Consider the following 13,309-nt stretch of genomic DNA (forward strand, 5'->3'; position numbering starts at 1 on the left):
GTGATAGGGGGCCGTGCTGGGGGTGGTGTTTTAGAGTTTAGGGCAGAGGTGTTCGGGCAGTGTAGGGGGTTTTGCTGGGGGTACTGTTTCAGGGTTTAGAGCAGTGCAGTGGTGTTCAGGCAGTGTAGGGGTTCTTGCTGGGGGTGGTGTTTCAGGGTTTAGGGCAGTGCAGTGGTGTTCCGACAGTGTAGGGGGTCGTGCTGGGGGTGGTGTTTCAGAGTTTAGGGCAGTGCAGTAGTGTTCAGGCAGTGTAGGGGGTTGTGTAGGGGCTGGTGTTTCCGGGCTTAGGGCAGTGCAGTGGTGTTCGGGCAGTGTCAGGGGTCGTGCTGGGGCTGGTGTTTCAGGGTTTAGGGCAGGGCTTAGGGCAGTGCACTGGTGTTCGGGCAGTGTCAGGGGTCGTGTTGGGTCTGGTGTTTCAGGGTTTAGGGCAGTGCATTCGTGTTCGGGCAGTATAGGGGGTCGTGCTTGGGCTACTGTTTCAGGGTTTTGGGCCGTGCAGTGGTGTTCGGGCAGTTTAGGGGGACATGCTGTGGTGGTGTTTTAGGGTTTTGGGCAGTGCAGTGGTTTTCGGGCACAGTAGTGGGTTGTGCTGGGGGTGGTCTTTCAGGGTTTAGGGCAGAGCAGTGGTGTTCGGGCAGTGTAGGGGGTCATGCTGGGGGTGGTGGCTCAGGGTTTAGGGCAGTGCAGTGGTGTTCGGGCAGTGTAGGGGGTCTTGCAGGGGGTGGTGTTTCAATGTTTAGGGCAGTGGTATTTGGGCAGTGTAGGGGGTCTTGCTGGGGGTGGTGGTGGTTTAGGGTTTAGGGCAGTGGTGTTCGGGCAGTGTAGGTGGTCTTGCTGGGGGTTGTGTTTCAGGGTTTAGGGCAGTGCAGTGGTGTTCGGTCAGTGTAGGGGGTCATACTGGGGGTGGTGTTTCAGAGTTTAGGGCAGTGCAGTGGTGTTCGGGCAGTGAAGAGGGTTGTGTAGGGGCTGGTGTTTCAGGGCTTAGGGCAGTGCAGTGGTGTTCAGGCAGTGACAGGGGTCGTGCTGGGGCTGGTGTTTCAGGGTTTAGGGCAGGGCTTAGGGCAGTGCACTGGTGTTCGGGCAGTGTCAGGGGTCGTGCTGGGTCTGGTGTTTCAGGGTTTAGGGCAGTGCAGTGGTGTTCTGGCAGTGTAGGGGGTAATGCTGGGGCTAGTGTTTCAGGGTTTAGGGCAGTGCAGTGGTGTTCGGGCAGTATAGGGGGTCGTGCTTGTGCTAGTGTTTCAGGGTTTTGGGCCTTGCAGTGGTGTTCGGGCAGTTTAGGGGGACATGCTGTGGTGGTGTTTTAGGGTTTTGGGCAGTGCAGTGGTTTTCGGGCACAGTAGTCCGTTGTGCTGGGGGTGGTGTTTCAGGGTTTAGGGCAGAGCTGTGGGGTTCGGGCAGTGTAGGGGGTCGTGCTGGGGTTGGTGGCTCAGGGTTTAGGGCAGTGCAGTGGTGTTCGGGCAGTGTAGGGGGTCTTGCAGGGGGTGGTGTTTCAATGTTTAGGGCAGTGGTATTTGGGCAGTGTAGGGGGTCTTGCTGGGGGTGGTGGTTCAGGGTTTAGGGCAGTGGTGTTCGGGCAGTGTAGGGGGTCTTGCTGGGGGTTGTGTTTCAGGGTTTAGGGCAGTGCAGTGGTGTTTGGGCAGTGTAGAGGGTCGTGCTGGGTGTGGTGTTTCAGGGTTTAGGGCAGTGCAGTGGTGTTCAGGCAGTGAATGGGGTTGTGACGTTTCAGGGTTTAGGGCAGTGCAGTGGTGTTTTGGCAGTGTAGTGGGTCATGCTGGGTGTGGTGTTTCGGGGTTTAGGGCAGTGCAGTGGTGTTCGGGCAGTGAATGGGGTGGTCCTGGGGGTGGTGTTTCAGGTCTTAGGGCAGTGCAGTGGTGTTCAGGCAGTGAATGGGGTCGTGCAGTGTGTGGTGTTTCAGGGTTTTGGAGACAAGATGTTGAAGTTCTACGCTTTTTTGTACACTGGATGAATAACAATTGTTCAGGCTTGTCTTTTACAATGCAGTGGTGTTCGGGCAGTGTAGGGGGTCTTGCAGGGGGTGGTGTTTCAATGTTTAGGGCAGTGGTATTTGGGCAGTGTAGGGGGTCTTGCTGGGGGTGGTGGTTCAGGGTTTAGGGCAGTGGTGTTCGGGCAGTGTAGGGGGTCTTGCTGGGGGTTGTGTTTCAGGGTTTAGGGCAGTGCAGTGGTGTTTGGGCAGTGTAGAGGGTCGTGCTGGGTGTGGTGTTTCAGGGTTTAGGGCAGTGCAGTGGTGTTCAGGCAGTGAATGGGGTTGTGACGTTTCAGGGTTTAGGGCAGTGCAGTGGTGTTTTGGCAGTGTAGTGGGTCATGCTGGGTGTGGTGTTTCGGGGTTTAGGGCAGTGCAGTGGTGTTCGGGCAGTGAATGGGGTGGTCCTGGGGGTGGTGTTTCAGGTCTTAGGGCAGTGCAGTGGTGTTCAGGCAGTGAATGGGGTCGTGCAGTGTGTGGTGTTTCAGGGTTTTGGAGACAAGATGTTGAAGTTCTACGCTTTTTTGTACACTGGATGAATAACAATTGTTCAGGCTTGTCTTTTACAATTACGACTGACGACAATTCCATTGCCTTCCTAGACTTGACAATTTTTCATTCTGAGGGAGAGTTACTTACACGTCTGTACTGTAAACCTACAGAGCGGAATACACTTCTGAACTACACCAGCAAACACCCTAGGGCCTTTAGGGACTCATTGCCCTATTCCCAATTTCTCAGAATCAGGAGAAACTGTTCCTGTAAGGCAGATTATTTTAGAGAAGCAACCTACCTTTCCTCTAAACTGAAAGCTAGAGGTTACCCAAAAAGAATTGCAAAAAATGCTTCAAAGCGTGCTTGGTACTGCCCCAGAGAAATCTTGCTGACCCCTAAACCCAAAGATGAGATGCAAAGAATTGCATGTGTCACAACATTCTCTCCAGTGTCAAATAAATTGAGGAAGATGATACTACATCATTGGCCCATTTTGAATGTAGGAAGTCTAAATATAGATAAACCCTTGTTTGCATTCAAAAAGAATAAAAACTTGAAGGATCACCTGATCCGAGCCTCTCTACCTGTCTCTACAAATGCTTCTACTCTTGATGCTGTCTGGGGTCTTTCCCCCATCATCACACATTTCAAATGTAGTGGTTGTAATGTTTGTGTATTTACTGTTGAGGGCAAAAGCTTTACTTTTAAGGACATCACAGTACACAGCCAATCATTTTCTAACTGTAATACAGCGAATGTGATTTGTCTCATCCATTGCCCATGTCAGAAAATGTATGTTGGCCAAACTACAAAAAGAGTTAAAACCAGGATCTGCCAACACAGAAGCCGCATCCACTGCAGGACACCAAATGCGCCTCTCGTTGACCATTTCTCTGAGGCCAATCACAATGAGGACGACATCCGTTGGACACTTCTTAAAGTCTTGCAATTACCCCAACGCGGTGGTAATATGGCTCAGTTGCTGAACAAAGAGGAACTAAAATCCACCATTTTCTTTGACTCAATACTAAATGGCCTGAATAGAACAGAGGACTGGACAAAGTTGCTCTAAGTACCACAATGAAAAAGTGAAAGAAAGCCCTACAGTTCCTTTACCAACATCCTCAAGGAACTGTTTCCCTTTTCTTGCACTACCTTGAACTTGCTAATATGTACATTCAGCTCTACAGAACATTGTTTCTTGTACCACCCCAAATGCTAACATCTACAGAACTGTGCTACTCCCAATCACCATTTTGTCACTTATTGTAAGGATGTAATTTCATGTTCTCGTCTCCTCCTTACTCCTTAATCCATTGCCTGAATGTCGCTTTTTTTGCCTTTTTCAAGTTTTAATCATTTGTCATGGTTCCATCAATTTTTACTAGCATAATATACATGTTTTACACCGCTACCTTGCAAATTATCTATGCCTATTTCCCTTAACTAACAAGCACGACCACCTCCTTCGCCCACCTTACCCTCACGGTATTTCACTACGCTTTCCCTGCACTTGCCCAAGCTTTACTGTAATACAGTTACCCAACCAACGATGGCCCCCATACTGGCCTCAGGGTGTCAACACAATTCCCCAATCCAAAATGGCCCCCGCACTTGCGCCAACATTCTGACTGTATGCACAGTCCTTCTTCTATGCCCACTCAATCTCGTGGTCTCGTTATAGACAGCGTCCACTAGCTCAATTCCCGACCAAGGCTATCTTCCCTTAACCTCTACAGTCCGGAAGACCACCCGTTCCGGCGCATCGAGACTCTCTTGAGGTAAGCCCGCTACTACCGTGGCAACTGTAGGCAATTTCCCAACCCTGCCTATCACCCCCCCTAACTAATTTCCGTCTCCCACAGCTCTGACTTAATACCGGTAGCCATCGTTGCTGCCTTCCATCCCGTTCACTGTATGCAGAAGCCTTCTCTGCTTTGAATCCATCCTGGTTATTTTACCTTCATGACGTGACCACCAGTGGCGCCTCCTCCTCCCCCCAAGGTATTGACACCTCCATTTCTTTTTACCCGGGGCATAAGCCCAAAACCATTTAGTTGGCCAACCCTTCTTCTTTCCTCATTTTAAAGGCATATCCATGCAAAACCAATACCTCCACCTTTCCATCTGATGGTCATTCGAAGATCGATTACCAGTGTTCACGCCTAGCGCCAACACGACGACGCCTCGTACTCTACTATCTTACTGAAGGTCAGCTACCAACGATCACCTTCACCACAACTCCTCGCACTCAAAAGATCCGGCACTCAAAAGATCCGCCACTCTTAATCACTATAAATGTCCGGCAAGCAATCTACTGGTACGCCGTCACCCTCTTCACCCCCTCACAAATGCTGCCGTTTTAGTCTGAATAAATTCACAGGACCGTCCAAATATGGCTTAACTCCCACTGGCGATTTTCACTTGTCAATGGCCAGCACAACGGTTCGTTCTATCCGCGCTAAAGCCATCGCCATTGGCTCACTTATGTTCACAAAGTCCCTTGTCTTGCTCACTGTTGCTACTTTATTAATCAACATTCAGTGCATGAATCACATTTCTACGTTCCCATTCATCCTAGGACCTCACAGTTGTTTTTGTATATTGCCTTAGAACGCTGACATGCTTCCTTTTCTTATTGTAACGGTAGACTATGTTTTCTTGTCTCCTTCTTCTTCCTTGTTCATTCCAACAGGCGTATAACTCATATCAGGCAACTTTTAATTTGTAGTCCTGAGGATGATCCCACTGTACTAGGAGCTAGGGATCGAAACATCGACTTTCCTAAACAGTTCCACAACCTATCCACTGTGAAAAATGTATTGTGGTTTCTGTTGGTCTGAGCTTACTTGAGTTCTGTATTGTATTGTAAGCCTCCGTATTTGCTCCCAAGTTTTTTGCCTGTTATTGTTTTCTTCTTTTCATTTACTTGTTAAAAACTCGGTACAGGATTGTGCCCTTGTATCATTGCTTTCGTGCTTCTTCATCTCGTTTAAAACCTTTTGTAATTTTCTAAATAAATGTTCCTCTGTCCGGCTGGACATTGGAAGAACGTGCATAGTTCTTATCTAAGTCTATGATAACATAGTTACATCATTTATGTTTAAGCTAAGGACCTTTGTTCTTTAAAAATAGTTTCAGGGTTTTGGGCAGTGCAGTGTTGTTCGGGCAGTGTGAGGGGTTGTGCTCTGGCTGGTGTTTTAGGGTTTAGGGTAGTGCAGTGGTGTTCGGGCAGTGTAGGGGGTAGTCCTGGGGGTGGTGTTTTAGGGTTTAGGACAGTACAGTGGTGTTCTGGTAGTATAGGGGGTCGTGCTGGGGATGGTGTTTTAGGGTTTAGGGCAGTGGTGTTCGGGCAGTGTAGGGAGTCATGCTGCGGGAGGTGTTTTAGGGTTTAGGGTAGTGCAGTGGTGTTCGGGTAGTATAGGCGGTCGTGCTGGGGCTGGTGTTTTTGGGCTTAGTGCAGTCGTGTTCGGGCAGTGTAGGGGGTCGTGTTGGGGCTGGTGTTTTAAGGTTTAGGGTAGTGCAGTTGTGTTCCGGCAGTGTAGGGGGTCTTGCTGGGGGTGGTGTTTCAGGGTTTAGGGCAGTGGGGTTCGGGCAGTGTAGGGGGTCTTGATAGGGGTGGTGTTTCAGGGTTTAGGGCAGTGTAGTGGTGTTCGGGCAGTGTAGGGGTTCTTGCTAGGGGTGGTGTTTCAGGGTTTAGGGCATTGCAGTGGTGTTCGGGCAGTGTAGGGGCCATGCTGGGGGAAGAGTTTCAGTGTTTAGGGCTGTGCAGTGGTGTTCGGGCAGTGTAGGGGGTCATGCTTGGGGTGGTGTTTCAGGGTTTAGGGCAGTGCAGTGGTGTTCGGGCAGTGTAGGGGGTCGTGCTGGGGTGGTGTTTTAGGGTTTAGGGCTTTGCAGTGGTTTTTGGGCAGTGTAGGGGGTCGTGCGGGGCTGGTGTTTCAGGGTTTAGGGCAGTGCAGTGGTGTTCGGGCAGTGTAGGGGGTCATGCGGGGGCTGGTGTTTCAAGGTTTAGGGCAGTACAGTGGTGTTTGGGCAGTGTAGGGGGTCGTGCTGGTGTTTTAGGGTTTAGGGCAGTGCAGTGGTGTTCGGGCAGTGTAGGGGGTCGTGCTGGGGCTGGTGTTTCAGGGTTTAGGGCAGTGCAGTGGTGTTCAGGCAGTGTAGGGGGTCGTGTTGGGGCTGGTGTTTTAAGGTTTAGGGTAGTGCAGTTGTGTTCGGGCAGTGTAGGGGGTCATGCTGGGGGTGGTGTTTTAGGGTTTAGGGTAGTGCAGTTGTGTTCAGGCAGTGTAGGGGGTCTTGCTGGGGGTGGCGTTTCAGGGTTTAGGGCAGTGGGGTTCGGGCAGTGTAGGGGGTCTTGCTAGGGGTGGTGTTTCAGGGTTTAGGGCAGTGCAGTGGTGTTCGGGCAGTGTAGGGGTTCTTGCTGGGGGTGGTGTTTCAGGGTTTAGGGCATTGCAGTGGTGTTCGGGCAGTGTGCGGGCCATGCTGGGGGTGGAGTTTCAGTGTTTAGGGCTGTGCAGTGGTTTTCGGGCAGTGTAGGGGTCATGCTTGGGGTGGTGTTTCAGGGTTTAGGGCAGTGCAGTGGTGTTCGGGCAGTGTAGGGGGTCGTGCTGGGGTGGTGTTTTAGGGTTTAGGGCTTTGCAGTGGTTTTCGGGCAGTGTAGGGGGTCGTGCGGGGCTGGTGTTTCAGGGTTTAGGGCAGTGCAGTGGTGTTCGGGCAGTGTAGGGGGTCGTGCGGGGGCTGGTGTTTCAGGGTTTAGGGCAGTGCAGTGGTGTTCGGGCAGTGTAGGGTGTCATGCTGGCTGGTGTTTCAGGGTTTAGGGCAGTGCAGTTGTGTTCGGGCAGTGTAGGGTTCGGGTTGGGGCTGGTGTTTCATGGTTTAGGGCAGTGCAGTGGTGTTCGGGCAGTGTAAGGGGTCTTGCTGGGACTGGTGTTTCAGGGTTTAGGGCAGTGCAGTGGTGTTCGGGCAGTTTTGGGGGTCGTGCTGGGGCTGGTTTTTCAGGGTTTTGGGCAGAGCAGTGGTGTTCGGGCAGTGTAGGGGGTCTTGCTGGGGTAGTGTTTCAGGGTGTAGGGCAGTTCAGTTGTGTTTGGGCAGTGTAGGGGGTCGTGCTGGGGTGGTGTTTCAGGGTTTAGGGCAGTGCAGTGATGTTTGGGCAGTGTAGTGGGTCTTGCTGGGGGGTGGTGTTTCAGAGTTTAGGGCATTGCAGTGGTGTTCGGGCAGTGTAGGGGGTCGTGCCGGGGGTGGTGTTTCAGGGTTTAGGGCAGTGCAGTGGTGTTCGGGCAGTATAGGGTGTCATGCTGGCTGGTGTTTCAGGGTTTAGGGCAGTGCAGTTGTGTTCGGGCAGTGTAGGGTTCGTTTTGGGGCTGGTGTTTCATGGTTTAGGGCAGTGCAGTGTTGTTCGGGCAGTGTAGGGGGTCGTGCTGGGGCTGATGTTTCAGGGTTTTGGGCAGAGCAGTGGTGTTCGGACAGTGTAGGGGGTCATGCTGGGGGTGGTGTTTCAGGGTTTAGGGCAGTGGTGTTCGGGCAGTGTAGGGAGTCATGCTGCGGGAGGTGTTTTAGGGTTTAGGGTAGTGCAGTGGTGTTCGGGTAGTATAGGCGGTCGTGCTGGGGCTGGTGTTTTTGGGCTTAGTGCAGTCGTGTTCGGGCAGTGTAGGGGGTCGTGTTGGGGCTGGTGTTTTAAGGTTTAGGGTAGTGCAGTTGTGTTCGGGCAGTGTAGGGGGTCATGCTGGGGTTGGTGTTTTAGGGTTTAGGGTAGTGCAGTTGTGTTCCGGCAGTGTAGGGGGTCTTGCTGGGGGTGGTGTTTCAGGGTTTAGGGCAGTGGGGTTCGGGCAGTGTAGGGGGTCTTGATAGGGGTGGTGTTTCAGGGTTTAGGGCAGTGTAGTGGTGTTCGGGCAGTGTAGGGGTTCTTGCTAGGGGTGGTGTTTCAGGGTTTAGGGCATTGCAGTGGTGTTCGGGCAGTGTAGGGGCCATGCTGGGGGAAGAGTTTCAGTGTTTAGGGCTGTGCAGTGGTGTTCGAGCAGTGTAGGGGGTCATGCTTGGGGTGGTGTTTCAGGGTTTAGGGCAGTGCAGTGGTGTTCGGGCAGTGTAGGGGGTCGTGCTGGGGTGGTGTTTTAGGGTTTAGGGCTTTGCAGTGGTTTTTGGGCAGTGTAGGGGGTCGTGCGGGGCTGGTGTTTCAGGGTTTAGGGCAGTGCAGTGGTGTTCGGGCAGTGTAGGGGGTCATGCGGGGGCTGGTGTTTCAAGGTTTAGGGCAGTACAGTGGTGTTTGGGCAGTGTAGGGGGTCGTGCTGGTGTTTTAGGGTTTAGGGCAGTGCAGTGGTGTTCGGGCAGTGTAGGGGGTCGTGCTGGGGCTGGTGTTTCAGGGTTTAGGGCAGTGCAGTGGTGTTCAGGCAGTGTAGGGGGTCGTGTTGGGGCTGGTGTTTTAAGGTTTAGGGTAGTGCAGTTGTGTTCGGGCAGTGTAGGGGGTCATGCTGGGGGTGGTGTTTTAGGGTTTAGGGTAGTGCAGTTGTGTTCAGGCAGTGTAGGGGGTCTTGCTGGGGGTGGCGTTTCAGGGTTTAGGGCAGTGGGGTTCAGGCAGTGTAGGGGGTCTTGCTAGGGGTGGTGTTTCAGGGTTTAGGGCAGTGCAGTGGTGTTCGGGCAGTGTAGGGGTTCTTGCTGGGGGTGGTGTTTCAGGGTTTAGGGCATTGCAGTGGTGTTCGGGCAGTGTGCGGGCCATGCTGGGGGTGGAGTTTCAGTGTTTAGGGCTGTGCAGTGGTGTTTGGGCAGTGTAGGGGGTCATGCTTGGGGTGGTGTTTCAGGGTTTAGGGCAGTGCAGTGGTGTTCGGGCAGTGTAGGGGGTCGTGCTGGGGTGGTGTTTTAGGGTTTAGGGCTTTGCAGTGGTTTTCGGGCAGTGTAGGGGGTCGTGCGGGGCTGGTGTTTCAGGGTTTAGGGCAGTGCAGTGGTGTTCGGGCAGTGTAGGGGGTCGTGCGGGGGCTGGTGTTTCAGGGTTTAGGGCAGTGCAGTGGTGTTCGGGCAGTGTAGGGTGTCATGCTGGCTGGTGTTTCAGGGTTTAGGGCAGTGCAGTTGTGTTCGGGCAGTGTAGGGTTCGTGTTGGGGCTGGTGTTTCATGGTTTAGGGCAGTGCAGTGGTGTTCGGGCAGTGTAAGGGGTCTTGCTGGGACTGGTGTTTCAGGGTTTAGGGCAGTGCAGTGGTGTTCGGGCAGTTTTGGGGGTCGTGCTGGGGCTGGTTTTTCAGGGTTTTGGGCAGAGCAGTGGTGTTCGGGCAGTGTAGGGGGTCTTGCTGGGGGTAGTGTTTCAGGGTGTAGGGCAGTTCAGTTGTGTTTGGGCAGTGTAGGGGGTCGTGCTGGGGTGGTGTTTCAGGGTTTAGGGCAGTGCAGTGATGTTTGGGCAGTGAAGTGGGTCTTGCTGGGGGGTGGTGCTTCAGAGTTTAGGGCATTGCAGTGGTGTTCGGGCAGTGTAGGGGGTCGTGCCGGGGGTGGTGTTTCAGGGTTTAGGGCAGTGCAGTGGTGTTCGGGCAGTATAGGGTGTCATGCTGGCTGGTGTTTCAGGGTTTAGGGCAGTGCAGTTGTGTTCGGGCAGTGTAGGGTTCGTTTTGGGGCTGGTGTTTCATGGTTTAGGGCAGTGCAGTGTTGTTCGGGCAGTGTAGGGGGTCGTGCTGGGGATGATGTTTCAGGGTTTTGGGCAGAGCAGTGGTGTTCGGACAGTGTAGGGGGTCATGCTGGGGGTGGTGTTTCAGGGTTTAGGGCAGTGGTATTCGGGCAGTATAGGGGGTCTTGCTGGGGGTGGTGTTTCAGGGTTTAGGGCAGTGCAGTTGTGTTCGGGCAGTGTAGGGGGTCTTGCTGGGGGTGGTGTTTTAGGGTTTAGCGCAGTGCAGTGATGTTTGGGCAGTGTAGGGGGTTGTGCTGGGGCTGATGTTTCAGGGTTTTGGGCAGTGGTATTCGGGCAGTGTAGGGGGGTCTTGCTGGGGGTGGTGTTTCAGTTTTTAGGGCAGTGGTGTTCGGGCAGTGTAGAGGGTCTTGCTGGGGCTGGTGTTTCAGGGTTTAGGGCAGTGCAGTGATGTTCGGGCAGTGTAGTGGGTCGTGCTGGGGCTGGTTTTTCAGGGTTTAGGGCAGTGCAGTGGTGTTCGGGCAGTGTTAGGGGTCTTGCTGGGACTGGTGTTTCAGGGTTTAGGGCAGTGCAGTGGTGTTCGGGCAGTGTAGGGGGTCGTGCTGGGGCTGGTTTTTCAGGGTTTTGGGCAGAGCAGTGGTGTTCGGGCAGTGTAGGGGGTCGACCTGGGTGTGGTGTTTCAGGGTTTAGGGCAGTAGTGTTCGGGCAGTGTAGGGGGTCTTGCTGGGGGTAGTGTTTCAGGGTGTAGGGCAGTTCAGTTGTGTTTGGGCAGTGTAGGGGGTCGTGCTGGGGTGGTGTTTCAGGGTTTAGGACAGTGCAATGGTGTTCGGGCAGTTTAGGGGGTCGTGCTGTAGGTGGTGTTTCAGGGTTTAGGGCAGTGCAGTGGTGTTTGGGCAGTGTAGGGGGTCGTGCTGGGGTAGTGTTTCAGGTTTAAGGGCGGGGCAGTGGTGTTCGGGCAGTGTAGGGGGTCGTGCTGGGGGTGGCGATTTCAGGGTTTAGGGCAGTGCAGTGGTGTTCGGGCAGTATAGGGGGTCATGCTGGCTGGTGTTTCAGGGTTTAGGGCAGTGCAGTGGTGTTCGGGCAGTGGAGGGGGTCGTGCTGGGGCTGGTGTTTCAGGGTTTAGGGCTGTGCAGTGGTGTTCGGGCAGTGTAGGGCGTTGTGCTGGGGCTGATTTTTCAGGGTTTTGGGCAGTGGTATTTGGGCAGTGTAGGGGGGTCTTGCTGGGGGTGGTGTTTCAGGGTTTAGGGCAGTGGTGTTCGGGCAGTGTAGGGGGTCTTGCTGGGGCTGGTGTTTCAGGGTTTAGGGCAGTGCAGTGATGTTCGGGCAGTGTAGTGGGTCTTGCTGGGGGGTGGTGTTTTAGAGTTTAGGGTACTGCAGTGGTGTTCGGGCAGTGTAGGGGGTGGTGTTTCAGGGTTTAGGGCAGTGCAGTGGTGTTCGGGCAGTGTAGGGTGTCATGCTGGCTGGTGGTTCAGGGTTTAGGGCAGTGCAGTTGTGTTCGGGCAGTGTAGGGTTCGTGTTGGGGCCGGTGTTTCATGGTTTAGGGCAGTGCAGTGGTGTTCGGGCAGTGTAGGGGGTCGTGCTGGGGCTGATGTTTAAGGGTTTTGGGCAGAGCAGTGGTGTTCGGACAGTGTAGGGGGTCATGCTGGGGGTGGTGTTTCAGGGTTTAGGGCAGGGGTATTCAGGCAGTATAGGGGGTCTTGCTGGGGGTGGTATTTCAGGGTTTAGGGCAGTGCAGTGGTGTTCGGGCAGTGTAGGGGGTCTTGCTGGGGGTGGTGTTTCAGGGTTTAGGGCAGTGCAGTGGTGTTCGGGCAGTGTAGGGGGTCATGTGGGGCTGGTGTTTCAGGGTTTAGGGCAGTGCAGTGGTGTTCGGGCAGTGTAGGGTGTTGTGTTGGGGCTGGTGTTTCAGGGTTTGGGCAGTGCAGTGGTGTTCTGGCACTGTAGGGGGTCTTGCTGGGGCTGGTGTTTCAGGGTTTACAACAGTGCAGTGGTCTTCGGATAGTTTAGGGGGTCGTGCTGGGGCTGATGTTTCAGGGTTTAGGGCAGTGCAGTGGTGTTTGGGCAGTGTAGGGGGTTTTGCTGGAGGTGATGTTTCAGGGGTTAGGGCAGTGCAGTAGTGTTCGGGCAGTGTAGGGGGTCTTGCTGGGGGTAGTGTTTCAGGGTTTAGGGCATTGCAGTGGTGTTCGGGAAGTGTAGGGGGTCGTGTTGGGGGTGGCATTTCAGAGTTTAGGGCAGTGGTGTTCGCTCAGTGTAGGGGGTCGTGCTGGGGGTTGGTGTTTTTTAGGGTTTAGGGCAGTGCAGATGTGTTCGGGCAGTGTAGGGGGTCATGCTGGGGCTAGTGTTTCAGGGTTTAGGGCAGTGCAGTGGTGTTCGGGCAGTATAGGGGGTTGTGCTGGGGCTAGTGTTTCAGGGTTTAGGGCAGTGCAGTGGTGATCCGGCAGTGTAGGGGGTCTTGCTGGTGTTTCAGGGTTTACGAAAGTGCAGTGGTGTTCGGGCAGTGTAGGGGGTTGTGCTGGGGGTAGTGTTCCAGGATGTAGGGCAGTGCAGTGGTGTTCGGGCAGTGTAGGGGGTCTTGCTGGGGCTTGTGTTTCAGGGTTTAGGGCAGTGCAGTGGTGTTCGGGCAGTGTAGGTGGTCGACCTGGGTGTGGTGTTTCAGGGTTTAGGGCAGTAGTGTTCGGGCAGTGTAGGGGGTCTTGCTGGGGGTAGTGTTTCAGGGTGTAGGGCAGTTCAGTTGTGTTTGGGCAGTGTAGGGGGTCGTGCTGGGGTGGTGTTTCAGGGTTTAGGACGGTGCAATGGTGTTCGGGCAGTTTAGGGGGTCGTGCTGTAGGTGGTGTTTCAGGGTTTAGGGCAGTGCAGTGGTGTTTGGGCAGTGTAGGGGGTCGTGCTGGGGTAGTGTTTCAGGTTTAAGGGCGGGGCAGTGGTGTTCGGGCAGTGTAGGGGGTCGTGCTGGGGGTGGCGTTTTCAGGGTTTAGGGCAGTGCATTGGTGTTCGGGCAGTATAGGGGGTCATGCTGGCTGGTGTTTCAGGGTTTAGGGCAGTGCAGTGGTGTTCGGGCAGTGGAGGGGGCCGTGCTGGGGCTGGTGTTTCAGGGTTTAGGGCTGTGCAGTGGTGTTCGGGCAGTGTAGGGGGTTGTGCTGGGGCTGATTTTTCAGGGTTTTGGGCAGTGGTATTTGGGCAGTGTAGGGGGGTCTTGCTGGGGGTGGTGTTTCAGGGTTTAGGGCAGTGTTGTTCGGGCAGTGTA

The sequence above is a fragment of the Triturus cristatus genome, chromosome 1_1, assembly GCF_964204655.1.
Source record: "Triturus cristatus chromosome 1_1, aTriCri1.1, whole genome shotgun sequence".
NCBI classification, from domain to species: Eukaryota; Metazoa; Chordata; class Amphibia; order Caudata; family Salamandridae; genus Triturus; species Triturus cristatus.